Raw genomic sequence first — 14,668 nt, 5'->3', positions numbered from 1 at the left:
TCCGTTCATAGGACCTGAACCAGCCTGTGTCATCTCTCTTGAAGTTGCCAAACAGGCAATCAGGGACTGGACTAACAGAAAACATAAGAAATACTGGGAATCCTTAACCGGACTCAGGCAAGCTAAGGGACTCATACGAGGACCTTCTGATAAAAGAGCAAAGGAAATGTTGAAGCTCAACAGGAACCAGCTACGATGGGTGGTAGGACTACTTACAGGACACTGCCACCTCAAAGGACACCAGTTCAAGCTGGGACTAAGTGATAGTCCCACTTGTGAGAGGTGTCAGATAGAAAATGAAACAGCCACACACGTCCTGTGTGAATGTGAGGCTTTAGCTTCTCTAAGACTACGTCACTTGGGTCAGTACTTTATGGAACCAAGTGACTATTTCGACGCACCGACGTCCAAAATCCTGCGCTTCATCGGAAGCGTGGGGTTGCTGAGGGAATAATTAAAAAAAATGGAAGCACAATGGGCCACTGAGGTCTAAGTGCAAGGGCCGAGCAGGCCTACCCTTTCATACATACATACAATAAAATGTCTGTTAACAACAACAGACTTAACGGCTTTTTGCACAATTACAATTATGACAAGTTCGAGTGGAAGTTCAAAATGTGACGATCATACGGCTCCACTTGTCACGCATTCGTAGCCTCGTCTGATTCAAACTTTCGTGGTATTAACACACATAAATCACTTGAGGTGTGGGGGGGGGGCACATATATTTCTCTGCCAGTTACAGAAATGTCAGGCTCGCCAAGAGATGTAGCTACTGACACTGTCAGTATTGTCATTGTATAATTATCTTCTTAGTTATTTTTCTACCTTGAACATGGAGGGCATACGTTCCTTCGAAACGTCGGTTAACACAATATCTACACGGAGCCACATCCCAGATGACTGCTTTCTTCATAGTCACCGCAGTGAAAACCTCAAATCTTACATCGTGTTTTCTTGTTTACACTGTCTCTCCACCAATTATGGTATGAAACTGACCCCATCTAGTGCGACCGTTACAATGTAGGTCAGGGCATGCAAACTAAAAGCAACTCTTGAGATTTCATACAAATGAAATAAGATTTAACAAACCTGCTGGGTGGCCCCAATTCGGGTTAACTGGATAGTAAAAGTGTACACTAAAACACGTTAGAAATATCTTTATTGCTTGCTGATTTTACAAACACAGTTCGAAATGAGAACCTCCATGTTCAATTCACAGCGCTGTCATACCGTTCTACAAACTGACTGGCAGGTTTAAGTTCCCGTTGATACGAGAGAATGTTCTAAGTTAACTAACTTTTGAGGCACGTTGTATTATCGACGAGCTGTAAGTGTGGCTGCAGTTATGTTCCTAAACTTGCAGAGAACACCGATAAGTCTATATATAGACTTATATATATAGACTTATATATATATATTATATATATATATAATAGTACGGCCTTGCAGCTATGGAAAAGAAGATCTTTGTATGAATGTGAAATGTACGCGAGCTGCACAGTTTGGGTACAGTTACTGCCCAAACACAGAGGCTTACGTATGCACTTGAAAATAATCTAAAATCGTGGTTATACTAGTAGAAACCTTATCAGATCTCGCGTGTTGTAGAAATTTGGAATCAGGTCACGAAGTACACGCTGCGAAATACAGTTATTCAAACGTTTGGTCGCGCCATAGCTCAAGCGGTTAGTCGCTGCCTTCCCACCGCGGCGGCTCGGGTCTGGTCAAGTGGGATTTGTGGTGGACAAAGTGGCGCTGGGGCAGGTTTCCTCCGAGTACTTCGGTTTCCCCTACCAATCTTCATTCCACCACCTGCTTCACCCCTCACCTATCATCTGTGCTGGTACAATAGGCCAGAAGTGGCCGCAGTACAAGGGACTTGACTTAGTCCCACCCCACTAGCAATAAAAAAATATTCAAACGTTTGGTGGGGGCTTCTACGTCTGATACAGCTTTCTGCCAAGATTCCAGTACTGCATGGTATAAGACGTACGGGCCCAAATGGAGCCCGGATAGCTAAGTCGGTATAGCGACGAGCTACGGGTTGGATTCCCGGTAGATGCATGACATTTCTCTTTACTCCACAGCTTCCAGACTGAATCTGAGCCCCACCCAGCCTCCTACACAATGGGTACCGGGGTTAAAGCGGCCACGGCGTGAAGCTGACCACTCACCGACGTCAAGAATGATGAAGCTATACCGTTACTCCCCTATACATCTTCCTGGAATGGTGCTTAATTAATCACAATGGCAACTTTATATCATAGGCCCTAATAATTTAAGGAGGGGGAGGTTAAGAAATAAAAACTATATTTAAAAAACATATCTTATTTAAGAAACAAGTGTAATTATTAATTATAACGAATCTGTAATTTTTTATTAACTTCCAAAAAGTGGACTGCTCATTAATAATCGTTCATACAATCGCAGCGGGTCCACCTTATTTTCATACTGTTCGACGTACTGGTATGATACATTGCGACTTTCGAGGGCCATTTTAGACGGTAAGAAGCGGGAAATAGCGGCAAGAGTATTTACGAACACTACCAGAGAGTGACACAGCAGTGCTCTGCTTCGGGTATATGTAAAGGCGTTTCATGCCGGTGAATAACGTCATGACATCAGCAGAAATATTAATGGTGAGTTGTTAGCTTCCCGCTCCGGACACTTTAACCTCTCAGTACCAGTTGGGCAGTAGGCTGATTCGGTCCTAGAGTTAAGAGGGTGCAATGAGAAGAGTGAACATCTGTCTTCTGGGTCAAAATGCAAGAATGTAAAATATTTAAATGTAGGAGGTGTACACATCGAGGGGACCGCAAGCCGCAGAAAAACTGTAGCGTTCTGAAACTTAAGTACGTCAGTTACATTCACTGAACATGCATATTCAAACTCCGTGGCCTGTAGTCCGCAAGTGAACAATACCGACCGAGCGACCGCCGCTTGTCGGCGAAGTTAGTGCCAACTTTAGCGGATTGAGGGTGTCGCGTGGCCAGAGCAACGGATCCCCACAGCAGTTAATTTCGGTTTTCTAGACCGGTTAGAGACATATTGGTAATAATTAATTTATGCATGATTGGATGCCACGTGGTGTTGAGACCGAAACTGAGGAGCGCCCCATTTGGCTTTTTCTTACATACTTGTAGATACTGTAAATTAAAATAGCAAATTGCGTATTTGGGACAAGAAAATTTAAATCATGGGCAGTAATTCCATTTTAGTTTAATCTCCTAAAGCAAGCTTAAGCTATGTCCAACCTTTTGTCTGTCTCTGTCTCCAAGCTATTAACTTCAGAATGCCTGAACCAATCTTGATGGAACTTTGTATATACGTCTATAACATTGTAACTAAGCCCATCTAAACGGGGTACTTCATAAATCTCTGCCATTAGTCTGTGTGTCTGTATGTGTACCCCTCCTGTCGTTCGTTGCAAGGCAACGGCTCGGTTAAGTCGATACTTTCTTTGCTGGTCAACTGCAACAAAAGAGCTGTCTATGCAGTACGTGTCTTATCAAAGGAGAGTTTGTGGGTCTGTCTGTGTATGTCCCTATCGTTGCTAGGTAACAACCATGTAAAGATGTATACGAACAGTTATTCTCAGACCTTTTCGTTAAATCCATTTATTTCCTACGATTAAAATATTTTATTCCTACTATGTATGATCCAACCTCATGGAACATAGTCCTTCTTGAGTATCAAATATTTACTCAGCCACTAATGAAATTCCTCACCGTCTGACAGAACTCGAAGGTCCATTGTGTTCACAAGACCCCACCACTGGACCGCATCGGGGACATGACCTCAGTCCAGTTTCTCCAACAATTTTAATAGTATTCTCCCATTTAAGCCTAGGTCTTCCAAGTGTTCTCTTCCTTTCGTGTTTCCCAACTAAAATTCCGTATGGATCTCTCATCTATCCCATGAGTGCTAAATGCACCTCCAATATTTTCCTTTGAGCGTCCCAGTACAAGACATTATAGGACCGTAAAAAAGGTAAAGCTATCCTTGTTACAGGCCGTGGAGGCCCACAGGGTTGTGAGACGTCGAGGCTCCCACATTTTCTAGACAACCAGCTCACAGCAGTAAGGTTTTCAGCCTTGCGCGGCGGCCGCCCTTTACCCCGCAGGAAGATTCCTGGTACTCATTTCTGTTAGGCTGAGTCGACCCCAGGGCCATAGTGAGGCTGGAAGGATTAGGTAAATTGGGGGGAAAAAAAAAAACACGTGACATTCCGGCTTGTGGCATAGTGCCTCAACCAACTACGCTACCGCTACTGTTAACAATATCAAGATATCCACGGGCCGCTGTTTGCCTACCCCTGCCATAGCCAATCACTGTACCAACTGAGCTATCCCGACTCCTCACATACCTATCAGGCGTTTGCATTCCTCGGTGAGCAGATGGCCCGTGAGGTCGGACTGCGGTCGTAACATTATAACGGTACTCACACGTCAAACCGGCTTGTGCACTGAGATTTCTAAGGCAGTCATCATATTCCTTCAAGGAGCCAGATAAATAAACAGATAAGAAAGGGTTTCGTGTATTCCTCACGTCAAGTATGATTACAGGATGTATGATTACAGCAGCAGAATACAAGCGAGGTTAATTCACAGCTAAGAGCGAAAGACAAAACGCAGTTGTAGTCATCTACAAAATCAAGTAATGATCATTCGGGCATGCCCGGTACCAACTGGATAGGATGGGTGAACCCCTGAGTCGGTCTGAAAGCTGTAGAGCAGAGAAGTATCTTTCTGCCCTTACCGCGAATCGAAGCCCGTCGCCCGTCGCCATACTGAGGTATCCAGGCTGATAGATTCTGATGGTATTCACAGGAATGGACACCTTTACTGACTCACTCGCACATATACAGCCTTCCATAAATATCCATTTATCTGTGCAAAAACAGTGGATGGATGTCTTATCTGCATAGTTAGCAACGCTGTCAATAAATCAGAATACCCATCGACAAATGATTTGAGACGTCGAGGCTCCGGCATGCGTCAAGACATGTAACAGTCAAGACACGATGTCTGCGACATGACGCAAAGAAAGGAGCACAGATGAAACTAACGAGATTATGAGAACCGCCGCACACCGGTCTGATTCATGATACTGACGAATCACGAATGAGGCAAGACTGCGTCTTTTGTCCCATGTCTTGATGCTTATCTTGACGTAGTTGGTGTGCGGCCGCCCTAATGTACAATAAATTGGGAAAGGATGCAACAAGAAGTCCCTGTCGTAATCTGCGACAGTATCCCAGCGTTCACCTAGCGGTATTGAGTAAAACCATGGAAAACATGCCAGAAGAGACAGCGTCCGTCCGAGATTCGAACCGGAAATTGAAGCACTGTCGCTGAGCCAACTTGCTTGGTGCAATGCCAATGACATATGGGATCAAGTCATAAATACAATAAATCGCAGAAAAATAAACAATCAGTACTACTGAGGCCGAAGATGTACACAATACCTAAAAACTGTCCACATCATGGGAGGATACGTATTAGTCATACCGGCATACCAAAACAGTTCAGTCGGTATAGCGACTAGGCGTCGGAATTGATGGCTGACGAATCGGAGATCAATTCCCGGCAGGGGCAAGACCTATATGTCTTCACTATAACATCCATCGCGACTCTGCAGTCCACCCAGCCGCCCATCCAATGGGTACCGATAGCTGCCTCCTCGGGAGTAAACCAGCAGGGGCGTGCAGCTTACCGCTCCATCTGATGGCGAGGTCAGAAACTGGGACTATACCTTCAATCCCCCATTCGCCTTCAGGGCGTGGTGTTAGATTTCGGACTTTATGCAGTGTTATGAGTAAAGCTGCAGTGGATTTGTATCTGCTGTAAGGAATATCAAAGCCAGTGATTTTTGTTAGTTATTCAATGATGAAAACCCACCCCAGTGCCATATTGTCTACGACAAATCCCGCCTCTAGCATCGAGCCCGGGTCGCTAAGGTGTGCGACTAACCGGTTGAGCTATGGCACGGCGAAGGGCAAGGAGGAAGTATGCGGAAATCGTGATGTACGCATGCGCAAAATGTGCACTCCGTCTGGTTTACATATTTCTACTTTTCTCTGCAAATACGAATGCAGCCAGCCATATCTGACAGCAATGTCATTTTCTACAAAAGCTTAGATACGTCTACACTCTTTTCATAGTGGACACTGTGCTACAAGCCGGAAGGTCGCGGGTTCGATTCCCTATGAGGTCACTGAATTTCTCAATGGACTTAATCCTTCCAGCCGCATTATGACCCTGGGGTCGACTCAGCCTCTAACAGAAATGAGTACCAGGAATCGTCCTGGTGGGTAAAGGACGGCCGGCGCGTAAACCTGACCTCACCATCATCTGTGAGCCGATTGTGTAGAAAATGTGGGAGCCTCGACGTCTCACAACCCTATGGGCCTCCACGGCCTGTTACAGGGATAGCTTTACCCTCTGTTCACGGACTCGGGTGATACCAGGGGCACAGTTTGAGAACCACTTCTGTGTAGGTTTTGACAGCAGCCGTGCGTGCAGATTGCACCAGACCTCAGCCAATGAACAGAATCAATTCGTGTCAAGATTACTTCAATCCCACGGCTTACGAGGCGTGAAGTGTAATTTTATTCCCTCTTCATTTATAACTCAAACTTTGCCCAACCGTGAAAAGAACATGGCGCCCCTATGAACTCTCATGAGTCCAGGGTCCTCTATGCGGCACTTTTCGTTCCTTAAATCTATGTTTCCCAGCCTTTAAGCGCGATACCACACAATAACAACATACTTCAGTACCTCGCGGGACGGACCACCTATGTGGTCCTGCGGTCAGAGTTCCTGACTACAGATCCAGAGGTCCCGGGTTCCATTCCCGGCGCTACCAGATTTTCTGAGTAGTAGTGGGTCTGGAACGGGGTCCACTCAGGATCGCGAGAATAACTGAGGAGTTATTTCAAGGAAATAGCGGTTCCGGTCGAGAAGACCGAAATTAAGGGCCGTGTGGATCCGTTGCGCTGACCACCCTCTATCCGCTAATGTTGGCACTAAGTTCGCCGAGAAGCGACGGTGGCTCGGTCGGTATAGTTTGCTTGCGGACTAAAGCCACGGAGTTTATACATACAAGGATAAGTATTATCTGAATGACGGATCAGGGAGTCACGTGCCCTTTCTATTCTTTGCTTATTTAAACGATATATGTGATATTGGATTATATAGTGTCTTTCATTGAGGTGTCAGAGTCGCAAAGAGCACACTGGACGATTATGTAGATAATATTATCTGTTGTGATTACACAACCGGATGCAAGAAAACGTGGCACGTGGAAGTCTTATATGAGCTCTGTACTGGAGTACAACTTTCATTCTACTTTCTGCGGTCTCTGCTGATAGCAGGCATAAATAAAATGCTGTGAGACGAAAAATAATTCTCACGGCGGAGAAATGAACATTACATTCTGAAGCTTAAAAAGTTTCTCCTAAGTGCAGAGCGGGTCCACTCATCATGTGAATCAGGAAGTGCTGAGAACTTCCTGACTAGGTAGAGCGGGCTATGTGCTGTTGGGGGCAAATGTGACATTTTACAAATGACTAAGTTGTTTTCGTGAAACGATGGTCATTACTTAGCTTGCTTCCTGTTGGCTTTAAGATGTTTCACATGCTGTGAGGTTCCCCCTACCGCTGTCTGTTTCCCTCTCTCTCCATTTTGATAGGGAACTTAGTTTTAAGTAAAAGCACATTTATCCCATGTCATTGCGCCAACGAACCGAGCGGCAGCTCTCTTCGACTTGAGCTCTGGATGTTATCTGCCCTGATCTCGGGCCGGACATCGCCTGTCCTAACTGGGGGTTTTCATGGTTTTCTTAAATTCCCTGGGGCAAACAGCAGGACAGTGCCTCAGATAATGCCCCATCTGCTTCCTTCTAATCATGTTACCACTTCACGCTGTAAACCTGTAGTCCAGAAACGGCACGCCCTAATCTGCAGTACCACCGCCCCATGAAGATTTATAGGGAACACAGAGAGGCATAATTTACGAATTTTAGACCTATTGTATTCATGTCGATTCTAAATGGTTCTCACGATGATGTATTACACACAGAATTACTGGGTTTTTGGACTTCTTCCATCATCCGGTATTCTAAACATGACGTTTCGGAAACGGAATATGTTTCCGTCCTCAGGTGAAAGAGGCCAAAATACCTTCTCAGTTGGGCCAGTTACTGGGTTTTTGGACTTCTTCCATCGTCCGGTATTTTAAACACGACGTTTCGGAAAAGGGATGTGTTTCTGTCCTCAGGTGAAGGGGGGCCAAGATACCTTCTCAGTTTGGCCAATTGCTGGGTTTTTGGGCTTCTTCCATCGTCCAGTATTCTAAATGCGACGTTTCGGAAACGTCATTTGTTTCCGTCCTTGGGTGAAAGGGGGCCAAGATACCTTCTCAGTTGGGCCAATTACTGTTTTTTTTTGGACTTCTTCCACTGTCCGCTATTCTAAACACGACGTTTCGGAAACGGGATATGTTTCCGTCCTCAGTTGAAAGGGGGCCAAGATACCTTCTCAGCTGGGCCAATTACTGGGTTTTTTTTTACTTCTTCCATCGTCAGGTATTCTAAACACGACGTTTCGGAAACGGGATATGTTTCCATCCTCAGGTGAAAGGGGCCAAGATATCTTCTCAGGTGGGCCCCTTAAAAAGAGCTAATCTCAATCCAGCCCGTACAGCCCAGTCACTTGTAGCTGAATAATTCTCTCATCCTGTGAGTACTGCCTATGTGTGCAAAATAATTAATTACTACTCTAAATGATCTTGATTAAATCACGCGACCTACAATTTCACACTCTCTCGAAAGACAAATTTACTTGCAGAATACTCAGCCGTTCTTTTTATGGGGCACGCGGACGTTTAGATCGCCAAATTCTGATACGGCGGTACAGTCAACGAGATCTGCACTGATTTCTCCCCCGCTGGTCCTCTTCTTCGCGCTTTCTGTGTCTGGTTCAGTGTCTTTCCCTTGAACTTGGCTCCAGTCAGACTTGCCTACCTTGACAACTTAACTTAAACCTTTTCACCCAACTGACGACACATTTAAAACGTAACTCAGTACGTCACGACACACCTCGCCACGTATAAATGCAACGCTGCATGTGACATCCGTAATCTACGTTCACTGCATACACACTTCGGCCTATTTACTGCCACGCTTCTTTGCATTATACGTACATCACGGTAAAATGAAAAGAGACTAGCAACGTTTTAAAGAAACAGACAAAAATGACAGAACTGTACACTGATAAGTGTTAAGATTATAAACATATATTCTGCAAAAGTACAGAATGGAATACAGTAAAAGTAAAAAATAAAGTACAGTCCCTGTGATTAATTAAGCACTACGCCATGGAGGCGTATTGGGGAGTGGATGTATAGGTGCATGTTTTCTTGACCTCGGCACTGGTTAGAGGTAAGTGGTCAGCTTCACGCCCCTGCCGCTTTGCCCCCGGGGGAAGAGCCCTCTGTGCCCATTGGACATCAGGCTGGGTGGGCCCCAGAGCCGGTCTCCATGACGTGGAAAAAACTCTTGACCCCACAGGAACTCGGAACTCTCACCTCCACCCTCCCCAATCGTCAAGCCCGTAGTCAGTCGCTATACCGACTACGCTATCCCGGCTCTAATATAACAGAAGTACCAATAAATACTGAGTATTGATTCAACAAAGAAACGGCAGCACAGGTCTATAAGCATCAAAAATTGGCCGTAGAAAATTCTGCTACTGTCGCATTATGCTAACCAATTTTAAATGTTAAGAAACGGAACATTCTGCCTCGCGACACACAGGTTGAAGAACACTGGCTTCCTACAACAGCAGTCGAGAATGTATTCAGATCCTTGCTCTGAGCCCCCGTCAACTGCAACTGCATTATCAAAGTAGCTGATGTGAATATTTCACAAAGACCCTTCAGACATTTGGCACTTGGTTCTTAAATCTCACCAAAATAGAAACTGACGTCGCGTGTAATATTAGAATTAACGCGTCTGAATTGTCGAATCGTATTTCCGAGCCACCTGATTCGAATCTCTGCCGGATATTTTCATGTGTTAGGCGGGTCCTCCCAGGCGAATGGCCCCAAAATATCTTCAGGCGACCACCACTGTCGCTTTCCTAGCCTGAACTGGAAATTTACCGCACACAATCCATCCTCCCATCTCATCCGACAGCAACCTCTGCAGCTGGTACAGTGATTATAGATAACACTAGAACCACAAGATCACTTGTGTCAATTATAATTATGCTGCTTCTCAACCTTGTCCACGTGACGTCAGCATTAAATATAATTCAGTATCTCATGGTACGCTAAAACATAAAAAAGGAAAGCTATCCCTGTAACAGGCCATGGAGGCCCATAAGGTTGTGAGCCGTCGAGGCTCCCACATTTTCTAGACAATCGACCCACAGATGGCTATAAGGTTGTCAGCCTTACGCGCCGGCCGCCCTTTACCCCTCAGAAAGATTCCTGGTACTCATTTCTGTTTGAGGCTGAGTCGACCCAAGGGTCACAGTGCGGCTGGAAGGCTTAGGTCAATTGAAAAAAAAATCCACCTCATCGTGATTCGAACCCGCGACCTTCTGGCTTGTACCACAGTGCCACATCCAACTACGCTACAGCGTTGAAACATTTTTATTGTAAAGGTGCTTGTATATGTACAGAAAGGGTTTTTACTTTGTTGACCGGTTCCGCCACTCTATGCTTCCCGGTGACCGGTGGGCTGCGTGGGCCATACGGATTTTACCGGTGAATGAGCACGCCTGATGGCCGACAACGTTCGTAATGAAGTACAGTAGTTAACATCACAGATCACAGGAGGGCGCTGAAAATGCCATCCGTCTATATGCAGCAGGTATCTTTCGCAATTAATTGTTTCGTTACAAAACCACAGGTCAAACAATCCTTCTTTACGAGTACGCACGCACGCACGCACGAGTATTTATGCATACTTGGTTGCGTCCATCCATTTACACGACTGCTTCGCAGTATGCATTAAAGTTCACAGACTTAAAGCATTTAGGTACAAATAACGAAATACAAATGTGACAGAAAATGAAATATTCAGCCTAGATTAATGGTGGTTATTCTGAAAAATCGCAGAATGTAACAAATATAAATAAATATGAAAAATAACGAAGCACCGCTAGAGATAAGAAGAACATATCCTTGCCGTTACCAATCTTCAAGTTTTTAAACATGCTCACGCACATTTTAACCGAAAATGTCGCGGTACACTGGTTGAAAAACAACAAACTAAAACGAGGCAGCTTTTGGAAACAAGTAAACGAAAATCACTCTGCATTCATCCCTGCTGCCTGATTCACAATTTCCCGTTGCTGCATCAACTTTCTGACGCCCTGAGACGTAAACAAAAATGTTTTCGCAGGGCCCCCACGTAGGGACATCACGCATCCGTGTGAGCGAGATCAAGAGGTCATTGTCACTACCAACGACCTTGTTGCTTTTTATTGTTGTTGTCGTCATACATAAAGAATAAGTAAAAAGACGTTAAAAAATACCTGAGGATGTGGATAGTGCACTCTGCCTCTTGTACGAACCACGGCCGCAGATATCCGATGCTCAGGGAGGGGTAACCCACCGCACCACACAACATCCGCGCCCTTTGTACTGAGTTTAATTTTAGGAACAAGCGGACTCTAAAATCTCCTTCACTAGTCACGTGTGCCTCTCCCCCCCACTCCGCAAGCCCCCTCCACGGCGCGGCATGTCTAATATAGCATTCAGTTAACAAAAAGAATGTGTTCTGTGTATGAACTGCTGTGCTATTGCTTGGGACAATCAGAACACTTGCTTGCATTTGTTACGGGGAACGTTCATAACATTCTTTTTTTTTTTTTTGGACAAACATAAATTTCGTAGTTTTCTCTTCAGGTAACAGCTGTGTAGGGAGGAAAACTGGTATTACGTATTTAAGGAGTTTAAAAAGTATGATTTGAGATACTGAAAGCTGTCCAAAATTGCTTTTTTAATCCTAAGCGCACAAAACACTTTTAGTATGTGAGTCATCACTGTTAGAGATCAGTGTTTTTCACCGGGTGGTCCGCGGTGCGTTTTTCCTGTTTACATCCACAGAAATCGCTACAGAGTAACCTCGGTAACCCCAACTAATTAAAGCAACGGTGTGTGTGCGCGTGCGCATCATGGGGCTATCGAATCGTTCGGATTACCGGATTTCAAACATAAAATCCGATTCTTATTAAAATTATTTATTCCAAAGGTATACAAAAACAACAATCGTAACCCGTGGACGTTTCGAGTAGACGACGGGCTCGGGTTGAGCGGTAAACGTTCACAGCCCAGAAAAGACGACCCCATTAACATATGACACCATGTTTCACAGGATTCATTATCACTGCAAGAAGTAAAATAATCAGACTAGATTTGTCATTTTTTGAGATGTTTTCATGATACTGTAAGTCCGTATTACTGGGAGTTTGAATCACCGTGGTTCCACTGAATTTAACAAATGGCGACTTCTTTACCTATTTGTTCCCTTTAAGTAGCGTAATAGTTTCATATGCCTTTTCCCCTTTCTCGTTCGTGGCTTTTGTTGTGACTAGCAGAATGTTCATGAAGAGGATGCAGTTTTGTGGTTTGTAGAAGCACCCCTCAGAAATTGGGATATGAAGACGCGTTACAAAACACAGATCCTTGGAAGACGGAAAGGTCTTTCTTATAATTTGAATCATTTATTAATCGCATCGTCCGTAATTTTCATTGCAAATATTCGATATGTGTTATGTCTTTTTGAGAACGAACAAACACTACAGGAATTCATTTCTACAATGTACGAGTAAATAAACGTGTTTGTACGAGATAATGTCTATATTTACAGACTACCATTTGGACAGTAAGCCGGTCACAGCAGCCGCGCGGTCTAAGACAAGAACTGTCTTCGCTCGCTCGGACGCTGGGATCGTGGGTTCCAATCCTACTCCGGGTATCGATGTTTGGTGTATGTGTGTGTGTATGCGTTTACGCTGTTGTGTTGTCCTGTGTTTAGGTAACGGCCTTGCGACGGGCTGATCACTCGTCCAACGAGTCCTACCGTCAATGAAAAATGATTACGGAACTGTGCAAGAGGCTTCGGCACTGAATGGACTGCAAGAGCCATTGAGAAAAATTGTACAGTAAGCCCGCCGCGATAATGAAATAAAAGCCGAACACAGTGACAGCGCGGTCTAAGGCATGAACTGTATTCGCCCGCTCTAACACTGGGATCTTGGGTTCGAAGTCCACTCGAGGCATGGACGTCTGTCCGCGTTTCTTCTATATTTGTGTTATCTTGTGTAGGCAGCGGCGTTGCAACAGGGCTGATCACCCGCTCAAGGCGTCCTGCCGACTATGTACATGGTTCTTACTCCCTGATTAATTCTTGTGACAACAGGATCTTAATGAAACGTGGTATTAAAATTATGCACTAGAGAGCTCCGCATCTTTCTACTCCTAATTTACTGCCAGTAATATCAACATTGAGACCACTGGAGTTTGTGAGTACTAACAGTAAGTAGGCACAATGTAGAGGCACAACATTTTATAACAGATCTTTAAAAAATATGCAACCTTTGTTACGGTTATAAGAACAAAGAACAAACACGGTGAGACGGTGAGGTCTATATTAAGCTGTTTGATGCCCGTAACTAATGAACCGTTAAGCGTATGGAATTTTGCACGGACAGGGATAGTAAACATACCTTCCACTATGCGAAACGGCTCTTTTTAAGTGTTAACAGTTGCAAGAATCTGGTTAGCATCTGCAGTGGCGGAAATTGCGCACACAAAATGGACCATTGAATTTGTGGCAATTCGCGTCGCCAGGCACACTGAGGCATCTGAACGAAAATAGGCCTCGCAAGTTCTCAGAAGCTACATTTCATGGATGGTTAAGGGAGGAGCACAGACTGAGGGTGTTTGAGAACAGGGTGCTGTGGGTCCAAGAGAGATGAAGTGACAAGAGGTTGGAGAGAACTGCATAATGAGGGGCTTCATAACTTCTACTCTTCTTCAAGCATAATTCCCCCCCCCCTTGGCACTACAGCCCCAGTGAGCCTAGGCCTACCTCCATGAACTTCTCCGTTCACTTCGGTTTTTATAGATCTTACACGTTCGGTACGACTCCTTGGGCGGGGGATCGGCTCGTCGCAAGGCCTCTACCTGTACACAAACACAGAAAAACGCACACACACAAACTAAACTTCCATGCCTGAGTGGGATTCGAACCCACGATCCCGGTTTCCGAGCGAGCGAAGACAGTGCACGCCTTAGACCGCTAGGCTACCGTGACCGGCAGTGTATAATTGGTATGATCAAGACAAGGAGGATGAGGTGGGCAGGGCATGTGGCAGGAATGGGGGAGAAGAGGAATGCATATAGGATACTACTGATGGGAAAGCCAGAAGGAAAGAGACCACTGGGAAGACGGAGACGTAGATCGGTGGATAATATTAAAACTGATCTTAGAGAGACAGGATCGGATTGTATGGATTGAATTGATCTGGCTGAAGATAGGAACCAGTGGAGGGCTCTTGTGAACATGGTAATGAACCTTCGGGTTCCATAAAATGCTGGGAAATTCCATCGTAGCTGCAGAATTGGCGGCTCCTCAAGAAGGGCTCAGC

The 14,668-nt window shown here is 45.0% G+C and overlaps 2 protein-coding genes across 8 annotated transcripts in view; one reads left to right on the top strand and one right to left on the bottom strand.

The window, feature by feature from the left end:
• Nucleotides 1-14,668, top strand: part of LOC111865511 (C2 domain-containing protein 5) — a 394,963-nt gene that overhangs the window by 100,113 nt on the left and 280,182 nt on the right. The gene's annotated exons all lie outside the window — the stretch shown is intronic.
• LOC111865553 overlaps nucleotides 1-14,668 on the bottom strand; it is a 283,579-nt gene that overhangs the window by 113,533 nt on the left and 155,378 nt on the right. The window contains exon 1 of one of the 6 annotated variants that reach the window (XM_023853700.2): nucleotides 11,549-11,648. The exons of the other annotated variants lie outside the window; for them this stretch is intronic. The gene's annotated coding sequence lies outside the window, so the exon portion shown is untranslated. Of the gene's footprint in view, nucleotides 1-11,548; nucleotides 11,649-14,668 lie in introns of those variants that run through there. 6 annotated transcript variants of the gene reach the window in all.

Source organism: Cryptotermes secundus, unplaced genomic scaffold, assembly GCF_002891405.2.
Source record: "Cryptotermes secundus unplaced genomic scaffold, Csec_1.0 scaffold944, whole genome shotgun sequence".
Classification (NCBI taxonomy): domain Eukaryota; kingdom Metazoa; phylum Arthropoda; class Insecta; order Blattodea; family Kalotermitidae; genus Cryptotermes; species Cryptotermes secundus.
This window is presented reverse-complemented; position numbering and strand designations above follow the sequence as displayed.